General features: G+C 38.2%; 1 protein-coding gene across 7 annotated transcripts in view; it reads right to left on the reverse strand.

The window, feature by feature from the left end:
• The window catches only part of PDE4D (phosphodiesterase 4D), a 734,024-nt gene that overhangs the window by 150,888 nt on the left and 566,691 nt on the right, over positions 1-16,445 (reverse strand). The window contains exon 1 of one of the 7 annotated variants that reach the window (XM_087715536.1): positions 8,666-8,826. The exons of the other annotated variants lie outside the window; for them this stretch is intronic. The gene's annotated coding sequence lies outside the window, so the exon portion shown is untranslated. Of the gene's footprint in view, positions 1-8,665; positions 8,827-16,445 lie in introns of those variants that run through there. 7 annotated transcript variants of the gene reach the window in all.

Below are 16,445 nucleotides of genomic sequence, written 5' to 3' on the forward strand. Positions count from 1 at the left end.
TTCTAATATTCCTTTGGATAAAATACATTTGTTTCATAATTTATTTCAGAGGGGGGAGGACCCAGAAAAGTAGTCATAGGTGAAACAGGACATCCTTGAGCTAGCTTATGCAACAGCTCATGTGAAGGTCCCATTTCCCCTGTGCAAACATCTCTTTGATCTTCTGCAGCCTCTCAGGAGTCCCATAATTCCATTAAAGGGAATATACATTGTTATACCAAAAAAGTTTGTTAGATACTTTCTGCTTCAATAATTTGCAGTAACTACTCACTTCATTTTTTATATCACATATTTGTTGCAGAATTTCAGAAATTTGTCTCCAGATATACTAATACCATAATTTAGGAACAATAGCTGAGATTCAATTAAGAAATCCTGTAATTTAATGTGCAACTGCTTTTAAACAGCACATGAGGAACTATATTCCCTTTTTTGGTATATGCTATGTATTACTTCATACTAAACATGGACTTTATCATAAAAGAACTCCGAGATCTATGCCACTAAAGTGAAATCAACTGTAAGCACTTACATTTATTTATCAGTAAAGGTTATTTTTATCCCATTACAAAGAACTGCTGACATATTGTTCACACACATTGGAAATAGAAAACCAACTTCAGCCATGGAAAAACTACAGATCTTTAAGCGAATTCTCTTCAATGCTGTAATTAACAGCACAAATGTTCTACATTAGAATAGTTTGTAAATATGGTTGTTGTTGTTTTAAAAAATACATTATACTATTTTTTTTGTTTTTTGCACACCCCGTTGTTGATAACAAAGACAAAAGGATTGATAGTGGACATGGAAGTGCCTGGAGAGAGAAGACCAAGAAGAGGAGAAACTGGTGAAAATCACAAAATATAATGATTTGCAAATAGAAATAGCATGATTGTGGCAAAAGAAAGCAAAGCTAGTACCAATAGAAATCAGTGCCATGGGTGCAATCCCAAAATGTCTGGAATACCACTAGAACACTCCTGGCATTGACAAAATCACCATCAGTCAACTGCAAAAGGCAGCTTTACTTGAAATGGCTTACATTCTGTGACGATACTTCTAAAAGTATCCTAACCCTAACCCTAGTCCTTTGGGAGAAGGGCAGCATATAAATCCAACAAACAAACAAACAAACAAACAAACAAAAAACCACCATACAACAATATCTGCCTATCTTGGGAAGCACTCAAGAGATGGATAAAAATGTCAAATTCAGTGAACATCTGGTTGACTATGCAACCAATAATAATAATCTGCTCTTGCTGGCAGCTGAATATCCAATTCTGGGTAATGCTGTCTCATCATTAGCCATTTCATCTTCAGGATTAGTAACTAGTGTGGAGCTCTCCCAGTCAACCTTCCATCATTTATTGGCCACCTATTGACCTCCAGGCCTCCTTTTGATCCTCTGCTATTTATTGATCCCTTGGATAAATCCAACTGACTTTTGGGTTAGTATTGATCATGATGGGGAATTCTGTGCTACACTACTATATAGCACTTGGCCGATCAAAGTACACAAATATTTCTCTAGCTTGGGCAATAAAATGCAAGAGTTAACATAGTAATACATTATCTTTGACTATCAATTTGCATTTGTGATAACATCCAAAAATATCCTGGCTGGGCAATCACTAAGCTTGGCTTAACACAAGATCATTTCCATAATAAGAATATAATGTAGAGCACAATTCTACTCAGATGTATTTGGAATTGAATTTAATAGTACTCCCAAACTTCTAAACAAACTTTTCATTTCATTTTCCAGTACCATAAAAAGCAGTTTCCAGAAAACAGACTTGATTGTTCAGTATTACGTTCCATGAATCTTCTTCCAAGTACAAATGACAAAAGCTACAATCTATGCACTCTTGAACTGAAGCCCACTGATTCCACTAGTTGGAGTTACTCCTGAGTAAACCAGAACAAAGAGCCTGGCTTTAAATTGCAACCATAAGTAAATGTGAATTAGATTATAATGACTAATTAGAAATAATTCAGAAGGCTCTAATTTCAGAAAAACTGCTTTAATTTAAATGGGGTTCATATAGATGAAGACTTATGTCAATGAGCTGATACAGCAGTATCCCCTCTGCATAGGGATTGTAAGTAGAGACAGGAAGTCCATTACTTTTCCTGGCACCTGAAGTTAGGTATCACGGAGTGGACTAAGAGCTTTGTAGGGTTTGAAAACTGACCTTGGAATCTACTGTCATGTAGATTTTTTCCCATAGCATTAAGTTCCAAAGTTGAAAGTTATTGTGGACTCTTCCCACAATAGTTTATATTTAAAGGATAGTCTATTGAACGATTGTGGACATGTACATTTATTGAGGTACATATTTGTTGTTTGCAATATTGCAAATATTTTCCCTAATGCAGGTATTTTTTGGCAAGAAGTGTGAATTTTCTCTGATTTCTTCAAAAAGCAAGCCAAAAGCATTCTTATTGACATGCAAGCAAAACTAAAAAAGGGAAGACTAAATGCCAATCAGTGAAGAAATGGTTGGTGTTGATGACAGAATTTGCAGAAATGGCAAAACTGATTTGTTTGATTAGGTAAAAGATCATCATATTCGTTGGTGACTGGAAACTCTTTATGGCCCTTCTGCTGAAAATGGGAAAAAATGAACTTGTGATTTATGGGTTTGATGACTAGAAAGGATAAATAAGGAAAGAAGGGATGTTCTGATGTATGGTAATCCTAGAAGGACAAAATATGTATTTATAAAGGCAATAAAAAAGACTGGCATCCACTTCTTAATATCTTTTTTGTTTCTATTTTTTGTTTGACTTCTTTCTATTATCACTTTTCTTACAATTTGTATCATTATTACTTTGCAAAACATTTATTTCATAGATTTTTTTTCCCCATTACACTTTTAGGAAAATGAATGAATGGAATATAGAATAACAGTGTTGGAAAGGACCTTGGAAGTCTGACTACTTGCTCAAGCAGGAGATTCTAAACCATTCTGGACAAATGGCTACCCAATCTCTTCTTAAAAATCTCCAGTAATGGAGCACTCACACTTCTGGATGTAAACTGATTAATTGTTCCGACTGTCAGGAAATTTCTTCTTAGTTCTAGGTTGGATCTCTCTTTGATCAGTTCCCATCTGCTACTTCTTGTCTTGCTCTGAGTTCTTTGGAGAATAAGTTTGCCCCTCTTCTCTGACAGCCCCTCAATATCACCCCTAGTCCTTTACTTCATTTGACTAGACCTACCCTGTTCCTGCATGTCTTGGCCTCCAGCCCCCTAATCATATTTGTTGTTCTTCTCTGCACCCTTCCTAGAGTCTCAACATCTTTTTTGTATTGTGGTGACCAAAACTCGACCAGTATTCCAAAGTGTGGTCTTACCAACGCAGTATAAAACAATACTAACAATTCATGTGATCTTGATATCATCCCTCTGTTGATACAACCTAGGACTGCATCGGCTTTTTTAGCATTGCAGCACACATCTGGTTCACATTTAAGTGCTTTTATATATGTTTGCATAGATATTTTGTTATTTCTATGCATACATATAGAAAAACAATTGTTTGTGCACTTTTGAACCAGTATTGACTTCTGGCAGCTGTCAGTAGTTCCTTAGCAAGTTTACTCAGAAGTAGTTTGTTATTGTCTCTTTCCCAAGGCTGAGAAAAAATAACTGCCCAAGGTCACTAGCTGCCTTTGCGCCCAAGGTGGGACTAGAATTCATGGTCTCCTGGTTTCTATTCTGATGCCTTAATCATTGCACCAAGATGGCTCTTTATAAAAACCGTTACATTAATTCAACCAATAATAAAATAAATCCCATATGCATTTCATACAGTAGAAGAATATAGATATGTGAGCTTGAATGCCTGCTCCATCTGCTGTGATCTGAGACTAAATTTAATGCACACCTCTATTTAACATTCTTTATTTCTGAATAACTCAGTTCAGATGGTATTTTGGGAAAAGAACAAAGTTCCCCAAAATGGTATCCTGAAAATATAATGGACTTGTGATTCTATAATTTTCATCTGTGAATTATAAAAGATGAAGCAATTCATATTCCTAACTGGCTGACCAACCACACTCAACGTGTAGTCCTCAATGGAACTACATCTACATGGAGGGAAGTATGCAGTGGAGTACCCCAAGGTTCTGTTTTAGGCCCAGTACTCTTCAACATCTTCATCAATGATTTGGATGAGGGAATAAATGGGGAACTCATCAAATTTGCAGATGACACCAAGCTGGCAGGAATAGCCAACACTCCAGAAGACAGGCTTAAGATACAGAAGGATCTTGACAAACTTGAACATTGGGCACTATCTAATAAAATGAAATTCAATGGTAAAAAGAGTAAGGTTCTACATTTAGGCAAGAAAAACGAAATGCACAGGTACAGTATAGGTGGTACCTTGCCCAATAGTAGTAACTGTGAGAGGGAACTTGGAGTCCTAGTGGACAAACATTTAAATATGAGCCAGCAGTGTGCATCAGCTGCCAAAAAAGCCAACACAGTTCTGGGCTACATAAACAGAAGGATAGAATCAAGATCACGTGAAGTGTTAATACCATTTTACAATGCCTTGGTAAGGCCACACTTGGAATACTGCATTCAGTTTTGGTCGCCACGATGTAGAAAAGATGTGGAGACTCTAGAAAGAGTGCAGAGAAGAGCAACAAAGATGATTAGGGGACTGGAGACTAAAACATATGAAGAACAATTGCAGGAAGTGGGTATGTCTAGTTTAATGAAAAGAAGGACTAGGGGAGACATGATAGCAGTGTTCCAATATCTCAGGGGTTGCCACAAAGAAGAGGGAGTGAAATATTCTCCAAGACACCTGAGGGTAGAACAAGAAGCAATGGTTGGAAACTAATCAAGGACAGAAGCAACTTAGAACTGAGGAAAATTTTTCTGACAGTTAGAACAATTAATCAGTGGAACAGCTTGCCTCCAGAGGTTGTGAATGTCCCAACACTGGAAGTCTTTAAGAAGATATTGGATAGCCATTTGTCTGGAACAGTATAGGGTTTCCTGCTTAGGCACGGGTTGGACTAGAAGACCTCCAAGGTCCCTTCCAACTCTGCTATTGTATTGTATTGTATTGTATTGTATTGTATCGTATCGTATCGTATCGTATCGTATTGTATATGGATGACAGCAAATTGGGAAAGGCAGAACAATAGGGAAAATGGTACCTTTTAAAAAGAGAAATACAGACTGACCATTTTCAAACAGAGGGCAGATCTTTTACAAGTAGGACATATGCAATGACATCCATAGGACAGGTCAAAGTAGGTAGGTGGCAGATCTGTTGGATATGGATTTTGCCATCTCTGCCACACTGCCTGTTTTGACCCATCTCTAAGGACACTGCTGGTTGTATAGCATGACCACTCTACAGCAAGTCTATCAAACAGGGCTAGAAGGAAAGGGATTGTTTAAAGCCTACTAAGTAATAATTCTAATAAATACAAATATATAAAATAAAACAAACTTGGGCATTGGCCTCAATTGTTCAATAAAATGAATATTTATTACTATAATTTTTACAAAGCACTTGCAAAAAGGTTTTTTTAATCCTTTATTTTTATCCTGCACTCTGCATGGTGGCTTGTTTCTTCCATACAGTCTCATAACCAAATGGCTCCAACACTGAATTCAAGGTATTCCAAATTCAGCTTTGCAATGAATGAATGAATGAATGAATGAATGAATGAATGAATGAATGAATGAATGAATGACCGACCGACCGACCGACCAACCGACCCCTAGTCATGTTCAGTATTTGTCTTTTCCTAACAACTACATACTGAAATGTTTTCAGGTATAGCAGACAGCAGAATTTTTTTTTTAAGAACCTGAAAGCAACTATGAAACTATGAGAGACTGTAAGCAAAATTATGAATTAATTTGTAGTTCAAATTTGGTGAGGGAGGGCGAAAAATGACAAAGATTTTTTCAAATAATAATTCCCCATCATTTAGGGATTTTAAGATTCATTGACTTAACTACAAGTAAAATGTTAACAACACGCTGAAAAATCTTTTCCTCCAAAATAATTTGGTCTTTCCAAATGTTAAATATTTCATACTCATCTTACACAGAAGTACATCAGATCAAACAAAACATTTTTTCAAGCCTATTGACTCTCTGCTTAGTCATTAGGCTTTAAAAAAAAGTTATATTACATTATATTATGATACGATATATGATGGTCTAGTATAGTGGTACATGATATGATGTCCATGTGAAGACCACACAGCTGGCCAAGATCACGGAAGCCAAAGCTGCAGAAATTTCCAGGAAGGTATCTTTAATATCAGTAGGGACTAAATACAAAATCTTGGAAAGCATAAGAGGAATCTCCGAACTTTTATAGAGAGTTACTATAATTAAGATAAATAACTTGGATCCTCCCAGATTTCTCTCTAGCTGGGCTAAATGTTTATAGAAGAAGCTGCCTGCTATCTTTTGGATTATTTATGTGTGTACTGTCCTCCATTCCTTACCCAACAACCCTATCTGCCTCTCTTAGTCCTTAAACCCTAGAGCAGGGGTCTCCAAACCTTGGCAACTTTAAGACTTGTGGACTTCAACTCCCAGAATTCTTAAAGTTGCCAAGGTTGGAGACCCCTGCCCTAGGGAATCTCAGGTACCTTCTCTGGAACCAGTGACCTTTCTTGCTCCTCCTGGTTTTGACGAGGACAGCCTGCATGCTGGAATTAAATTAAATTAATTAATTAATTAATTAATTTAATTAACTTGTATGCCGCCCACTCTCGGAAGACTCAGGGCGGCTTACAAATAAAAAGGGAAAGGGGAATATAAAAATAAAAACAACACTTAAAAATTCAACAACATTCATAACCTAGGATGGGGCTGGATAGTTCAACAGTCCCAAGGCTGCCGGAACAGCCAGGTCTTGGTTGCTATGCGGAAGGCCGGAAGGGTAGTAAGGGTCCGGATCTCAACGGGGAGATCGTTCCATAGGGCCAGAGCAGCTACAGAGAAGGCCCTCCCCCGGGGGATCGACATTGACTGGCAGATGGAATCCGGAGGAGGCCTAGTCTGTGCGATCTAATAGGTCTTTGGGAGGTGATTGGCAGGAGGCGGTCTCTCAGGTAGCCAGGTCCGATACAATGTAGGGCTTTAAAAGTAACGACTAGCACCTTGAAGCGTGTCCGGAGACCAATGGGAAGCCAGTGCAGCTCGCGGAGGATAGGTGTAATGTCGGTGTACCTAGGTGCACCCACAATCGCTCGCGCAACTACATTCTGGACTAGCTGAAGTCTTCGAACACTCTTCAGGGGCAGCCCCATGTAGAGCACGTTACAGTAATCCAGTCTTGAGGTGACGAGGGCGTGAGTGACTATCCGAAGGGCCTCCCGGTCCAGATAGGGTCGCAATTGGTGCACCAGGGCAAAGGCCCCCCTGGTCACAGCCGACAAATGATGTTCTAGTGTCAGCTGCGGATCCAGGAGGACTCCCAAATTGCGAGCCCTCTCTGAGGGGCGTATAATTTCACCCCCCAGGCTAAGAGATGGAAGAGATGGAATAGCTGGACCATCCTTGGGAGGGAACATCAATAGCCACTCAGTCTTGTCGGGATTGAGTGCAAGATTTAAAACTCTTCTTTCTACTGGTTTTGACTTTTCTTCTTCTATAAACTTTACTGTCCTAATATGGGGCAAAAGCATTCAGTGAGCAGTACTATAGACTGAAGCTTTACTAACATGGGTTATAAAAAAACAACCCTACAAAACTTTCATTTAGATAAGAATGGAAAAACCCCAAAAAGTATCCTTGAGATGGTGTGAACAGCAGGGATCTGAGTTTCAGAAATGAGACTCGGACTTACTCAGTCCCAGGGGCATGTCCTTTGTGGATAAACAGGATTTTCCATGGACATTTTGTGGAAATGCATGTACTTGTTAAAATTCAGAATGTGCCAGGGATTGGAAAGCTTAAGAAACACCTAGCCTAATGTATTTCTAGACATTTAACTTCTTTTTGAATAAGGCTATTTTAAACTATAGTTATGTAGTTGTGTGCCAATTACATAAATTGAGCATGCTAGGATGAAGCCTCTCATCTAGATTTCTTCTTGACAGGCTGGTTTTGATTATATAGAGGAGTTCATTTTTATGAATAATTTTTTTAACATCAAACAGAACAATCCTTAATGGAGTACAGTTGTTAGCAATTCATTTTACATTTCAACGTGCATTAACTAGATTTTTCCAACCAGCATCATGCTCTACCCTAGTTCACAATGAAATTATTCCGAGACAACAGCTTGGATAATTAATAATAAAGATCTGCAAGAATCAGGCCAACTGATAGACAAATGGATGGTGCTACCCCCAGAGGGATTAGATGAAAGTAGGAAGATTGAGGCAGACCATGACAGTGACTGAGCTACTAAAGATATGGACAACCCACAGTCCAAATTGCTCTTGCGCATAGCTGATTAGAAAGAAACTCCTAATGAGTTAAGTTCTTCTTGCACACTTCCCCCCACCCCCATGTACTTTGTGCCTTGTGAAAAATAATGGTAAATTAGAAAAAACATGATTTTGATATGTTGAAGGCAGCATACAAGGAAGGAAATTAAAGTTCTCTACAATTTGATGTGATTGGAAGAAGGGAAATGTACAAATGCAAATATACCTGTTATAGGGAATGTATATGAGCCAATTTGTTATTGTGGTTAAGACACCAGGCTAGAAATCAGGAGACAGTGAGTTCTAGTCCCACCTTAGGCATGAAAGCCAGCTGGGTGTCACTTTCTCTCTCAGTCCAACTCACCTCACAGGGTTGCTGTTGTGGAGAAAATAGGAGAAGGAAGGAGTATTAGGTGTGTTTGCTGCCTTGAGGTATTCATAAAGTAATAAAGGTGCGATGAAATCTAATAAATGAATACATAAAAATGTGTGGGTCATATATTTGCTAATGCATGCATGTGGGGCTATCTGCCCATCACCTACTGTTGCATGTGGCTAGTAGGAGGGACCTCCCTCTTAGTAAAGTCTGTATTAGTTGTCTAATCAGTAGTAATATTAAAATGTCTATAAATATCTGATAAATACTTTACTGGGAAGCTTTATTATGAAAAAAGCACTCTGCCTTCATTTTATTAACTTATAAACAGAATGTTTAAAATGTTTACCTTCCCATGTGCATGGTTTACATTTATAAAGATCAGGATTATGCTCAAGGGACATAGACAATAATCTGTTATAGCTAGCAATATTTTTGCTTACAAATGTTTTGCTTCCAAATGTCTTGGACCCCAAGACCTACATCAGAGAACACTTAAAACTATATCTAACACTGCTATAGGATCAATATCATTATTTTTACATTTTGAAAGTATGTCAATAAACATGCAAACAAATAAAACAAAGAATCATTTAGCATTATCTGGCTACTGGGGGAAAAACAAAGATTAGTGAAATAATATAAAAGTGGGAAAATGTGTGTGTTGTGATGTGTGTGTTTGTGTGTGTGTTGCATTTATGCTGATAAATAAATAAAGGGAGACTAGTATAGATCTATTTCAAGCTATTTCGCTCTCATCAGCTAGCCATACCCTTACTGGGAATCGAACCTCGGCTGTATTACATATTAGGCAGCTGTATTAGCCACTAAGCCATAGGCTCTCCTCCTTTATCAGCTAAGCCAGGGAAATAGGTATGTATTGTGTCACAACAATATTTGGGCATACCAGGGGTTGTGACACAATACATACATATGTACGTACGTACGTACGTACGTACGTGTGTGTGTGATTGCAACAAAAAAGTACAAGCGATAGAATATTTCTCTGTGCAACAAAGTAAAATTCTGTGACATCATTTGGGCTTTTGCCTGAATACAGACTGTCATTTGTAGGCTTATGACTACAGAGGTAAACAAAAGATGCTTCTTCCTGCTTTTGTAACAGAGAGTTGGCAACAGTTTACTGTGAAGATTCCAACTATGTCACATTGCGCTGTTGACGTAGGTTAACTAAATCCACTGCTACTCATGCCGGAGGCATGAAGCATGTACAAAGTGAAGCCTAATTGAATGCATTTTACTACATCTTGTTAATAATATTATATATGTCATGCATCACCCACTATTTTAACAAAAGTGATGGATTCATCATGGATTAGTAGCACTACTGGAGCTATCTAAATTGTATCAAATTATGGCCAATCCCTTAAGGAAAATACAGAAACAAAAACCTGATTCAAAGAAGAAATTGACAATCTAAAATATGTATAATGAATTTTATCAGAACAATAGAAATAGCATGATATATGTACTTGGATTGTTTCTTTGTTCATGTCTCTATGCATGCAACCATAAGGGGAGATCTAAGTAAAAGTGGCAAGATGTCAAAGCATCTAGAAATAAAACAGGATATGCCTACAAGGTATAGGTAAGAGTGAATTTGTCCTTCCTGGATTAACATCCTGAAAAGTCCTATAATTTACACAACCATAACAAACAAAAAAATATGCTGATTAGTAAGATGACAAAAGCACCCTATGGATTTATTTAAAACCAAGTTCTAGTTTGATCTTTCTGGATTTATTGTGTTATATATACTGTATCTCGCATATGTTAGGTTGCAACCTTAAGGAGGACTACAAAATTGTATTTAACCACAGTATTGTATTTCCAAATGTTCAAAGTTCCTCACATGTGTTTTGTGATCCTGTTTGATAAATTGCTCCCCATTTAACAGAAGTGAGATAGAAAACTATGCATAAGGGGAGGGTAGCTTGCCAATGGCCATGTAGTTAATTCCTGCCAGAGCTGAGATTAACCTGAGGACCAATTTAAGCATGATATGACCTCTGGACTAATGGAATAATCTATGCATGCATGCTTAAGTCATATGTTTTACTAAATTTATTTCTCTTAGTACCAAATAAGTGGGAATATTAATTGCAAATGAACAAGATTGTTCTATTAACACAATATTGCACCAGCATTTGTAACACTATTAATGTAGGGCTCTTCAAAAACATGATTTTTTAAAAAATTAGCAGAGTGGATAAGGTAAATTCTCACCCCTCATACACCACAAGATCTGTTACCCCTCGATCTGTTAAAATGCACACCGAGTATGAACAAATATTGCAAACTACACACCCTTTAAAATAATGATCCTCCTGCTCCTCTGTTCAAATTACATCTCTAAGTTTTTCAAACAGCAGCAAACATTCATGAAAATAATAAGTCGGTGTAAGACACAACCATCTTGCACAGAGCAAGGCAAGGGTTATTTCCAATATTGGCTTACCTATTCCTCCAAATCTTTCAGATCAGGAGGCATAATTGACTAACACATCCCACAATAGAACGCAAAGCAGTTGTAGACACAGTGCTAGAATTAAGAAAGGGAGGGGGAAACCACATTACCAGCTTGCATCGGAGGTCCTTAAAGAACTGGTGGAACGGGATCTCGGCTTCATTATAATACTCATCGTGCAAATAACAACCCAGCACTCCTTAGCAGCCGCACTTCAAATCTTTTCACACTTCTTCCACCCCATGCTTTCTGTTTGCCAAGGAAATCGAAAGGAGAAACTTCCAAAGAAACATATTCCAAGTGAGAGCTCAGGACCTTCGAGATGATCTTTAAAGTACTGAAGCTCTTTGCTCATTCCTCTGCATTTATGCCAGGACTGTTTGGAAGTGACAGTGCTGTTCTCTTCTGCCTTGCGCTGCTGGGGGAGGAACTGTGCTTTGAGTCAATTCTCCATCTAAGTCACATGGGAGGCAAAGCAGCCGAAAGAGCCTTGATTGTATTTTTAAAAAAAACAAAACAAATTCCTCCTCTCACAATCCCATAATAACAGGTTTAAAGGTCAGCCACTTTCTAAAATTGTTGATAAATGGTAAAAGGAGAACATGAAGATGAGACAAGGGAGTCTGCAGGAAACCTTCACTTTCAGAAGTGCAAGGGTTAAATGGAAGCTCAACAGACCAGACCCCTTATTTTGACAGGAGGATTACCTGATATTTATGACCCCTTGTTTCCATATAGAAGGATTATTTGAGATTCCCCTCTTTCCTTCTTGTTGGCTCACTCACACTTTTCACACAGCTTTTAGAAAGAGAATCCAGTTGTTTCGTCACAGGCAGACACATAAACACTGACTGCTTGAGGGCTAAGTAACATCTGTTTGAAAGAACACCTTAAGATACTGTAGGGAAGTTACAAAACAAAATAAATAAGCCGAAGGGGGAGTTTGCTGCTCCTCTCTTATTCCCTGCAAATACATGAATTGATCTTTACTTTCAGGGTGAGCAATCTTATATGATGAAGTATGTTACTTTTGACTTAGAAGTGCATTCTGCTTAATTCAATGTGACGTGAAGCCCAGAAACGGGCATACAGAATTGCAGGCAACATCTAGAATTTAACATTTCCAAACAGTTATCAGGTTCAGTGAACTTTATCATATAAACTGCTTGGCTAATAATAAAAGTATCTGGTTTAAAATACATTCAGTTTTTGAAATAGGCATTTTAATGGCTGCACTGAAATTATTTATAGTGGTTTATGTAACTAGACAGATATTTTTAAATTCAGTGGCATAGATCTGCTTTTGTAATTTACTTTTTAAATGGAGGAAACTATGCTCCAAACAAGTGATTACATGCAGAGAAACTATTCCTTCATGCAATTGTTCAAGAACAGTAGATTTCGGCTTGCAAAGAATTCAGAAGAGAGCAGCTTTGGAAATGAAACCAATTCCAGCCACCCGTATTCTGTTGTTGCATTATTCAGAAGATCTTAAAATATAAAACAAGACGTAGAGAATGAGATATTTGTGGCTTCCTAGACAGACACCTATTAATAACCAGCTGGCATCAACCAAGGTTTATTTACTGTTTTAATCTGTTGGCCCTCCAGGTCTACACCAGTCATCTGAATGCAAATTGTTCCATAACAGCACAAAAAATTTCAATGAGGGATCAGCCCACACATTCCTTTCAATATATCCTTCCAAGCTTTTATCTTCACATGTTCATTGGCAAATACTGAGATATTTTAAAGGGGATCCTTGTTTGTTACTTAAAGCCCTGGATCTCAGTCATTTTTGTATCCTAAATATCACCATCATTCGATCAAAGGAACACCACTTGTCAAAAAAAAAACCATGTTTTCCGTAGACAATTTATACAGGTAGTCCTCGGCTTATGACCATAATTGAGCCCAACATTTCTGTTGCTATGTGAGGCAGTTGTTAAGTGAATTTGGCTCCATTTTACAACCTTCCATGCCATAGCTCAGTGTTGGTGAACCTTTTTGGCATTGAGTGCCGAAACAGGAATGCGCGCAGGGAGCATCAAAAACTGGAAGAGCAGCTCCCTGGCGCGAATTCATGGGAGCGCCAGAAACCGGAAGAGCAGTTCCCCGATGAGCATGCATGTGCCAGGAAACCAAGCTTCCAGTTTTCAGCATGCGCATGCACGCTGATCACCTGCTCATCTGGTTTCTGGTATGAATGCGCACATGAAGGCCAGCGCACATACGCACACCAGAAACTGGAAGCTCAGCTTCCAAGCAAGCACATCCACAACAGGGAACTGTTCTTCCACTTTCCGGCGCTCCAGCGCACTTGAAGACCAGCTGGCCAGATGGCACCCGAAGAGCAATGGGCGACGTGCCTGGAGAGATGGCTCTGCATGCCACTTCTTGCCCGCCTGCCGTAGGTTCGCCATCACTACCATAGCTGTTAAATGAATCACTGCAGTTGTTAAGTTAGTAACACGGTTATTAAGTGAATCTGGTTTTCGCATTGACTTTGCTTGTCAGAAGGTCGCAAAAGGTGAATGCATGACCCCAGGACACTGTAATGATCATAAATATGAACCAGTTGCCAAGTATCCAAATTTTGATCATGCGACTATGGGGGTGCTACAATGGTCAAAAGGGTGAAAAATGGTCATAAGTGACTTTTTTCAGTGATGTTGTAACTTTGAACGGCTATTAAATGAATAAATCGAGGATTACCTGTATGACTATGTGCATTCTCATAGTTACGAGTCATGGTAAATTTTAAGGGGTCACAGAAAGTAGCAACATCCTCTATGTGCCAACAAGCATCTGGATCCTCTGGGCAGGTTCGCTCTTTTGGGGTTCCTTGCCTTTCCTCCAATATTTTGATTTTGTGAAGTTTGGAGTAAGACATGCATCTTACTTAGAGTCTTGCTGTGTAGCACCGGTATACATAGTACAACTTGACAAACACTGAGGTTACAATATCTGCAAGCAAGCAAGTCAAACAGCCTTAAAAATATAATGCACAGCAAAGGCATTAATATCTGCCAACATTCAGATTTTTAAAGGTTTTTTTTAAAAAAATGCTGAAAGAGGATTGCTTAAACCTTTTCCCTCAATCCATTTTATCAAAAATATTATCCCAGGCTGTTTCCCTGATCAAAAATAACCTCTCAAGCTGCGGGATGGGGGTGGGGAACATTAGTATACACATATGTATCGTATTCAGGCCATTAAAGTACAGGATAAAGAAATGATGGGGGAAAACATTAGTTTCTATATATACATATACATACATACATATACATACATACATACATACATACATACATACATACATACACGCAATACACACACGCACACACACACATATTGTATTCAGGCCATGAAAGTACAGGATACAGAAATGATATTACTCCAGTCATATTCTCTGCCACTAACTGCTGAATTTTAGTTAGTCATTTTAACTAAATAAGATCACTTATTTATCTATCATCTAGTAAGGGGTGTCAAACTGGCGACCCACGGGCCAGATGCATCATGCACAGGTCACGTTCACCCAGCTCCGTGAAAGGGAAAAAATGTCATGATATGTCATGTGACAGCAACATGACCCAGTGAGTTTGACAACCGTGATCTAGCATAACCTGGTCCTAAACATATGCAAAGCTGACAGCCCAGGTTCAAGATCTGAGGGCCCCATGAAAGTGTGAACTCCTGTTACTTGCCCAGATCTCTGCCCGCCTAGCAATTTGAAAGCATGCAAATGCAAGTAGATAAATAGGTATCACTTTGGTGGGAAGGTAACAGCATTCTGTGTGCTGCGGCTTATAGTCATGCCAGTCACATTACTATGAAAATATCTTTGGACAATGCTGGCTCCCTCATCTAAGAAATGGAGATAAGTACCACATCCTGGAGTCAGACACAACTGGATACCTTTACCTTTATTATGCAGATAAATTATTATGAGCAGGGTCAAATATTTCAACAAATTCATTTGTGAAATCTTCTTTTTCAGATTCATGCAATGTACAGTAGAATGTGGTTGACATCAACAACATAGAGTAGAAGTGAACAATGTATATGGTCTCCCAATAAATGCTAGTATGCAATTCCCAGCACTTCTCATTGTTAGCTGTAGGATTGATAGCAGTTTGACTTCAGTAAAATTTGGAGGGCTGTGCATTGCCCATCCTTGGAATCCAATATAATTCATACCTTATTGAATTAATAATAGCATTTGGGTATTAACTTAAATAATATTTGTAGAACAGGTCAGTGTACACTCCGCAGAGGAACACTATTGTTAAATAACATATTCCATACTAGACATGATCTAGTATTAGGATATGTGTATAAAATACTAAGATTCCTTCTAGGAACACATACATAGAATACAAAGGCAATAGTGATTATAAAGCATTTAATTTCTCTGCAAAAGGAGAAGGGGAAAAAGGTAAATGGCCGTGATGTGTGTAAGCAGAAAAGTTGGACTGACTTTTTCTCCCCTGAATTTATCCACTAGAAGGAGAATTTATCAAATAATTTTAAGACAATAGAGGGCATTTTGGGCTTGGCATGTAGATGATCTGCAGCAGATTACCAAATTCCGGACAGCCAATTGTTTTAGCAAAAACAAATTGCAAGTGATTCTCTTCTGTCAACTTAAATCAACTTTGGATGAGTAGAAATAGAATTTGTGGTGAGCTCGGTTCAATTACACTGAAGAAAATAAATTTGGGGCCCTGAATATACTTGAGGTGATCCATTTTGAAAAAAAATGTCTACCTTCTGCCTGTTTCTAAGAAAATTATTTGAGATTTTAGCAGCTAAAACAAAATAGTTCTGGTAAGCTTAAAGGCTCTTGCTGTTTGGCCTCCAGTCATGTGATTAATTCATAGCAGACATAAGATTTGAACCAGACGTGAACCAGAGACGTAAGATTTGAACTACAGACCCATAGCTTAATCTCTTACTCATGATGCCCCGTACGAATTCAACACTTAAAAATTGGAGCGATCTGATAGAGCAGAGTCTTTTTTTTTAAACCAAAAGATCAGGGTGTGAAATGCATCACTAAAAAGTCAAAATACAAATGTGTGAGGGCTCCAAATCTCTAAACATTAAAGTTTGCCCTAAAAGGGAAAATTTGGCAGC

The sequence above is a fragment of the Thamnophis sirtalis genome, unplaced genomic scaffold (genome assembly GCF_051295495.1).
Source record: "Thamnophis sirtalis isolate CommonGarterSnake01/CBP01778 unplaced genomic scaffold, rThaSir2_p1.2 scaffold_5, whole genome shotgun sequence".
NCBI classification, from domain to species: domain Eukaryota; kingdom Metazoa; phylum Chordata; class Lepidosauria; order Squamata; family Natricidae; genus Thamnophis; species Thamnophis sirtalis.